Below are 7,011 nucleotides of genomic sequence, written 5' to 3'. Positions count from 1 at the left end.
GTTTACGGGAGTGTTTTGAAGCAAAAAGCTTCACTACGAGGGTCGGAAGCGAGCTTCGCGTATGCTGTGAAACCGAATGGTGAGCTCTGCGCATGCGTGATACCGAGTGACCGAGCCGTCGCCGCCGACGCGTCACTACATAGAAAGAAACTACGTCGAGGCTCTGAATCGAACCAGGCAGAGCCTTTGGCACCTGAAGCGGAGAGGCTACCACTCCGCCACGAATACTCAAGGTTTGTGCATGAATAAAGGCGCATCTAGTGAATGCATGGGCTTCGTAAATTTATTTATTTGTTTTATTTATTTAGTACATACTGCTAGCCTCATGCCGAGGCTGTTGCAGGATTGGGGCATATTATACAAAGGGAGAAAACAACAGTAAGAAAAGTACACTTGAATTATTGTTATACAGTTCTAGTTGGCACAGTGGAACAAAAGAAAAAAAAGCTACAGTCAGAGATCATAAGTCACAAAAAAACAAAAATTTTCAGGAGGGCAAAAGTAACGAATCGACAACATTCTGCAGTCAGGGTACAGTTGACAGCTTTGAAATAAAACTTTCCAGGGAGGGGCACTTGACCACGTCATCAGGTAAGGCATTCCATTCACGGACTGCTTGGGGGAAAAATGAGTACTTAAAAGTGTTGCTGTGTGCCCGGAATTCGATTAAATGCTTGGAGTGTTGTGTTCTAGTGCTGCGGTGAGCTGAGCGGGAGATGTAACTCTCACTGTTGATCTTGAAAGCTCCAGACAAGAGAAGATACATATATTTGATGCGTGTATGCTTGGCGCGACTACTAATAGTGCTGAGACCAGCCTGGGTGAGAAGTTCGGATGGTGACTCGTGGCGGCGATATTTGTTATAGATGAACCTAACTGCCTGGCGTTGTATGTTTTCTAATTTCGTAATTGGAACCAGCATATTATGCTGTATTCTAAAATTGGTCGCACGAGGGATGTATAAGCAAGCAATTTTGTGTCGGGTGAGGCGAAATTGATGGAGCGCCTTGAAAAATGAAAAACAAAATGAAAAAAAATGTAATGTGAAGAAAAAACAACTAAAAAAACTAAAACAAAAACGAAATATCAAAAATTTATGAATAAAATAAAAAAGGGAAAAAATGAAACAAAAAATAAACAGTAAATAAAGAAAACGATAAAAGTAAGCAAAGTAACAAAAATCAAATATGAAATGAAAGAAATAGGACATGAAAATTAGAGGCCCGTGTACTCTGCGATGTCAGTGCACGTTAAAGAACCCCACGTGGTCGAAATTTCTGGAGCCCTTCACTATAGGCAACGGGCAGTCGTCAGGAGCCGCCACGATCGCTGAACAACCAGCGCCATCTAGCGGGCAGGCGGGGAACATATCGCAGGATTGCTCCGCCGTAGCAGACGGCATGGCAGCCTTGCGCGAGGCTGGTAGAATGGCGATGGAAAGCGTGCCGATAGTTATATCGGCGGCATTTCGCGATTTGGACGATTTGAATTCCTTCTTCCGAGGAGCGAACTTGAAAAGGGGCAAGCTTTTGCTTGAAGCCGGTCACGTGCACAACGTGAAAGAGCTCGTGCTTTCAAGCGGTTCCGAAATAAGGGGGAAATGCATGGCGCAGACCCCTGCTACACGGGCGTTTCGAATGCCTTCCAACCGAATGTCATTCGACTCGACTGCCGAACTAACGCTGCTACACGAAGTTTTTCAACGGCATTCGGTTCAGATGACATTCGAGTCGACGGAGCTCCGCGGAGACATTCCAGATTTTTGCCTTCGAAACGCGAACACAGCCCGAAGCGACCAATAGCCGTCGCTTCGCCCCGCCCACAGCCGCGCGACTGCTTTCGGCTCTGTGGCTGTTCATTTCGATACCCGCTACTCGCTTTTTTCTGCTGTTTGTTTAGCAAATAGTTCATGTTCCGTCTAAGTGAGTGCTTGCAGATAATAGTACACCAACGAACATTTACCGCGTGTGCATGAAATTTCCCCAGGAGTGCGCCGATGAGGACGACTGCACTCATGCTGCAATTTACATCGCTGCGTATGAACAGCTTGTACTGGTTTGCAAGACATAAAACGAAATATGCGCTTTAGTTCTATTAAATAATCTCCTCTCTTCTGTACCGGTTGTACCCGTGCCTGTTTACGCAGTGCGACAATCTGTGGGAAGCGCCGACACGATCGCTCGCCTGAGAAACACTTGACAGCCGGGTTGTTGCCATCGCGTAGGACCGGCGCTTCTCGCTAATTTTCCCGGCTTCCTCCGACATGCCCCGTACTTTATTTTAAACTACTTTATCCAGAAGCATGTTTGGTGACCGTTCGCGTTAACTGAAATGGCTTAACTTGATACCCACAAGCTAGCGACGGCGACGACTGCTGCTGGCCGTAAAGCACTGCTCGGCAGCCCGAGTCACACCGCCGCTTCCCGTTCATCGTATGCGCGTCCTGCGATGTAAGCAATAGCTGATTTCATGTCACTCTTGTCAAAACTACACTCGTTGACCATTTGCATTCGCTAAAACTTGTGAATTCGTTCTTCACAATCACCGATCCAACCCTGCGGGCTCGCCAGTCGTCGCTGAAGGGAACGGAGTCGTCGTCGACTGAAATTAATTTGGCAAGTGGTTGTCGCTAGTGAGTTTCCATGTGTGCACATGTGAAATATAGGCGCTCGTTTCGCTTATTTCCAATCCGCATAATGTATAAGCGCGCATGTATTCGCACCGTCACCTCATCAGCGCGTTTTCGCTCAGCCGCCGAACTCCCGAGGGCATGAAAGCTGACCGTCCGCTGATCGGACTTGTCGGTGTCGTTTAGCCAAAAAACTTGTGCCACTACAATAATATTATAATAAACTAGATAGTTCACTATAATCACATGCTGCTGTTCACCGTGATAGTGCCGTTGTCGGACTAGCGTGACCGTAGTCGTCGTTGTACACTGAAAACGAGCTGAGAATTTCGAATGCGTTTGGAAAGTGCCGTGTAGCACCGCGGGAGTCCGTCGAGTTCGAATGCCATTCCAAGTCTCGACTGCCATTCGACTCAGATGTCATTCGAAAGTACCCGTGTAGAACAGGTATAGTCAACGCGCCGCCGAAGAGCGTGGAGATCGAGGTAAGCTACGTCTGTTCATCGCTTGTATTTTTCTGGCTCGCATCTCTCATTGTTATTTCAGATTGACAACAGCAGGAGAATCATTCGTATTTGACCCCGGCATTCTTCGCAAAAAGAGTACGCAGCCCAGCCGCGGCGATCAGATGGCATGCGGAGCTGACTGCCAATGCGTGCGACGGCGAGCGTATCCTGTCTCCGCTGCGCTGCTCGCCGCGAGAGGCGCCTCCGTCGGCGCCGGAGTTACGTTCGCCCGTTGCCTATGGCGTCTCTCATAGCCTGAGCAGCATTGGGACGTTCAACCAAAACCAAACCAAACCAAGAACGTGAAAAATAAACAAAATAAAAGACAAACAGTGCGCCAGGAAACGCTTTCGCCTTACAGCACTTTAGAGAGCCAAAGTGCTCCCTGAATTTTAACCGCGCCAATTTGCGTCTCCTCCTGCGCCTCCGCACAGGCCGTATGTGGACGGCCGAACGCCTCCACCGTTATCGCGGTGCTCCCAGTGCATTGTGCGCCAACTGCGACAACCATGACGTCAAACCAAGCGTAACTGAAGCTTTTCGCTTGTATGTCCAGGCTGAACCAGAGCTAAGCCACTGCCTAATTTATTTATTTATTTATTTATTTATTTATTTATTTACAAATACTGCAGGCCCTTCCTGGGCCCATGCAGGAGCGGATGCAAGGCAGAACAATGACAATAGTGCATCGAAGATGGGAAGCAGGCATATCTACAAAAATATACAAAATAACAGTTCACCATCAGAAGGGCATCACGGTGTTGATATCAACTCAAGGCAGGGGCGTAGACCGGGGGCTTATGGGGCTTTAGCACCCCCCCCCCCCCACCGAAATTTTTTAAACTGCCACCGACCGCAGCATAGCCTAAGCACATACTGCGACGTCTGCTATCATAGCTTTGTTCTTGCCTGGATCGTCTGTCTTTTTGTGTGCAAGGTTCACTGTCTGTCAGTACGCAATATGTTTGTTTGCCTTGTTTGACGCATTATAAGTGATTTTAGCTTAGACACGTAGATGTAATGGAGGCATACGTGTATTTAAATATCTTGTTGCGAGGTTTTGTATACATACAGTGACTTGAATTGCAGCCACACTTTTTCTGTCCTTTGTCAAGTTGTTTAGTCCGGCTGTTGTTTAGTCCGGTGGATGAAACCACCTTGGCACAAATAACTTTACAATTTCTTCGCCTTTTTTTACCTTGTGAAATTATTTGCGCCAAAGTAGTTTCCTTCAAAATTTCAAGTTGTCAAGTTGTATCTTCGCAATTCTAATACTCCATTTTATCTTCGCACTTTTAATGCACATTTTGCACAACTCCTCGTTTATTCATGTGCTCGCTGTTGCGACTAAAATTTCGGTGCAATTATTCGCAATACATAACCGGTGACAGCTGTTGCTGCGCAGTACACTGGAACGAAGGACAACGTCATTGATATTTTTCCCTGGCCGTTGCATATGTATAAAAATGTAAAGGTTCTTGAACGACAAAGATTCATTAAAATATTTGTCCTCTACTTGCTCATTTGATTGCCTTTACGTTTTCCATATCAGCGGCATTCACTGCTTTGTTGGTTTCGGACTGATATAGTTGTAGACTTCGTGTGATATTTTCTTTACTTAGCAAATACGCAAAAACATGGAAGCATTGGTATCAGTTAAGTCTGCTACGATTTTTAAGACATACGAATATACATTCTTTTATTTTAAAAACACATAATTCACTTGTCAAGACAGTGAGTAGCTTTATGTAATACACAACGTCATTGTCAATGTGAATGCAATTATTATTCTTGCGTTTGATCCCTCCACAAATTCGATAAGGAGGTCGCGCTGCAACATGATCCCCCCCTCCCCCCGAACAAAATTTCTGGCTACGCCACGGATTCAAGGATATTACCATGTCCTATGAATGATTCGGCTGAGTTGCAGTTCACAGCAGTAGATCGTAGTTTATTCCAGTAAATGAAATCTGAAGGGAACAAGGAATATTTATGAACATTATAGAAGCTGTTGGCATAGTGCTTTCGCACTGTTAGTTCTCCAGAAGTGGCGGAATGGCTCCTGAAAGTATGAGTCTTCTGTTACGTTGAAATGTCCGCGGTGAAGTGGATACAAAAACTTAAATTTTTATGCCACTCACCGCTGAGAGTATCTCTATCTTGGTCTCCGCTAGCTCGTCGGCTCGGTCATTGCCGCTGCCGCTACACCAGCGCCGCAGAGAAAATCTTTCTTTTGCCCTCGCTATGAGGCGAACTCGTAAACTTTTAAGCGAGCTGCCTAGTTGCTTCTCTGCTCCGCTTGGACTCGCGTCCTTTAACAGAGTCTAACGTTCTGGGGCCTTGGACGCAACCTTCCAGACAACGGAAAGCGGTGAAAGCGCTCCTGAATTTCCTAAGGGACTCAGGGTTGCATTCCCGCCTATAATCTAAGTTTTCTGTGCGCGCCCTCTGTCCCTGTGACATAGTGGTCGATGGACACTTGACAGACTCATTTCTTTGCCGCTCTTTTTCCTTTTTTCCCCTTTGTTGCCCTCCCCAAGTGTAGGGTAGCCAACTGGGCATCGCCTGGTTAACCTCCCTGCCTTTCCGTCCTTTTCTCTCTCTCTCTCTCTCTCGAGAACAGGTAACAGGCATGTTTTCAAAGCTCGAATGTTTAAGCACCGAGACAGTTGTGCCCGTCGCTGGTGTACGTCGCCTTCAGGCTTCGCTTGCTTGCGTGTTGCCCACTAAGCGACGGAGCGGACAACGATGATCCTCGCCGTGGAGCCTCGTCGCGTCGTTCTCGTTTTCGCACTCATAAACTCATTATCAGCACTATTTCAACACGGCCCTCCGAAGTCGGTGCAAAAAAGGTAAGCACTTCCCCTTTCAAAGCCTGAGGACTGTGGTATTCCCTAGTCATTTTTCTCATTGCAGAGATAGGGGTCATTTCATTGCAGAGATAGGAGTTTTTCATTGCAGGGAAACGAGAGATGGGACGATTGCGGGCTTCCTGGAAGTTCTTTGTGAATTAATCAGAGTTACTTTAAATGGCTCCTCTGCAAACATTCGAAGAAATAGTTTGTTAATTCTCGCCAGCAAGAGAGAGAGAACATTTAATAGACTTTCTCTCTCTCTTTCTCTATTACTGGAAAGGAGGAGGCAGAAGAATAGAGCCCTTACAGTGACCTCAGTATTGTCATTCCACGCCATAATCAATACGACATTTCGGTGTTATATTCATCGGCACAAGACGGCTTATAATAAGCGATTTTGATTTCTTAGGTTGCAGGAGAAGTTAAGGTGGAGACGACCGCTACGGCTCGTAATCGATATGACCCATTACTTAGAATACACCAATACAAGATACATCAATGGAGAGAACCAGCGTTTATTATCAACCGCTGTGGCAGCCTAGCAGCTTTTAAGGCAGCAGCTTGGCTCAGCCATTGGTGACTGCGGAGGACATCCGAACGCGTCCCGAAACCCGCGAGAATGTCGCAGGGCTAAGTTCACATCCAGTGGCGGCACCATGCCCTGTAGCGCCGCGCACCTGTCGTACGTCCACAGGAGGTACATAAGACGTCCCAGCGATATTTCCGTATTATTGACGCGGTGTACTGCGTTCCACTCGATTGTCTTCATGGCGTCGAGGGATGACACAACGCCTAGGGCAGCAGTGGCCGTAGTGAGGTAGTCAACAGCATTGCTGCCGTTAAAATGCGTCTCTCTGAAGCACTCCAGGCCAGTGTCAATATTTTTCTGCGTCGAGTCATGCCAGAACGATTCCAGGAGGAAAGACCACAAGTGTGCTGCGATGTCGACGCCCATAACCACAAGGTATAGCTCCGGGTAGCGCTCAGGCTTCAGGCCGAGTAATGCGAACAAGTTAGTCGG

This window comes from Amblyomma mixtum, chromosome 9 (genome assembly GCF_055824585.1).
Source record: "Amblyomma mixtum isolate Tamu chromosome 9, ASM5582458v1, whole genome shotgun sequence".
In the NCBI taxonomy this organism is placed as follows: Eukaryota; Metazoa; Arthropoda; class Arachnida; order Ixodida; family Ixodidae; genus Amblyomma; species Amblyomma mixtum.
The sequence above is the reverse complement of the archived record's forward strand: the minus strand, read 5'-3'. Positions refer to the sequence as shown.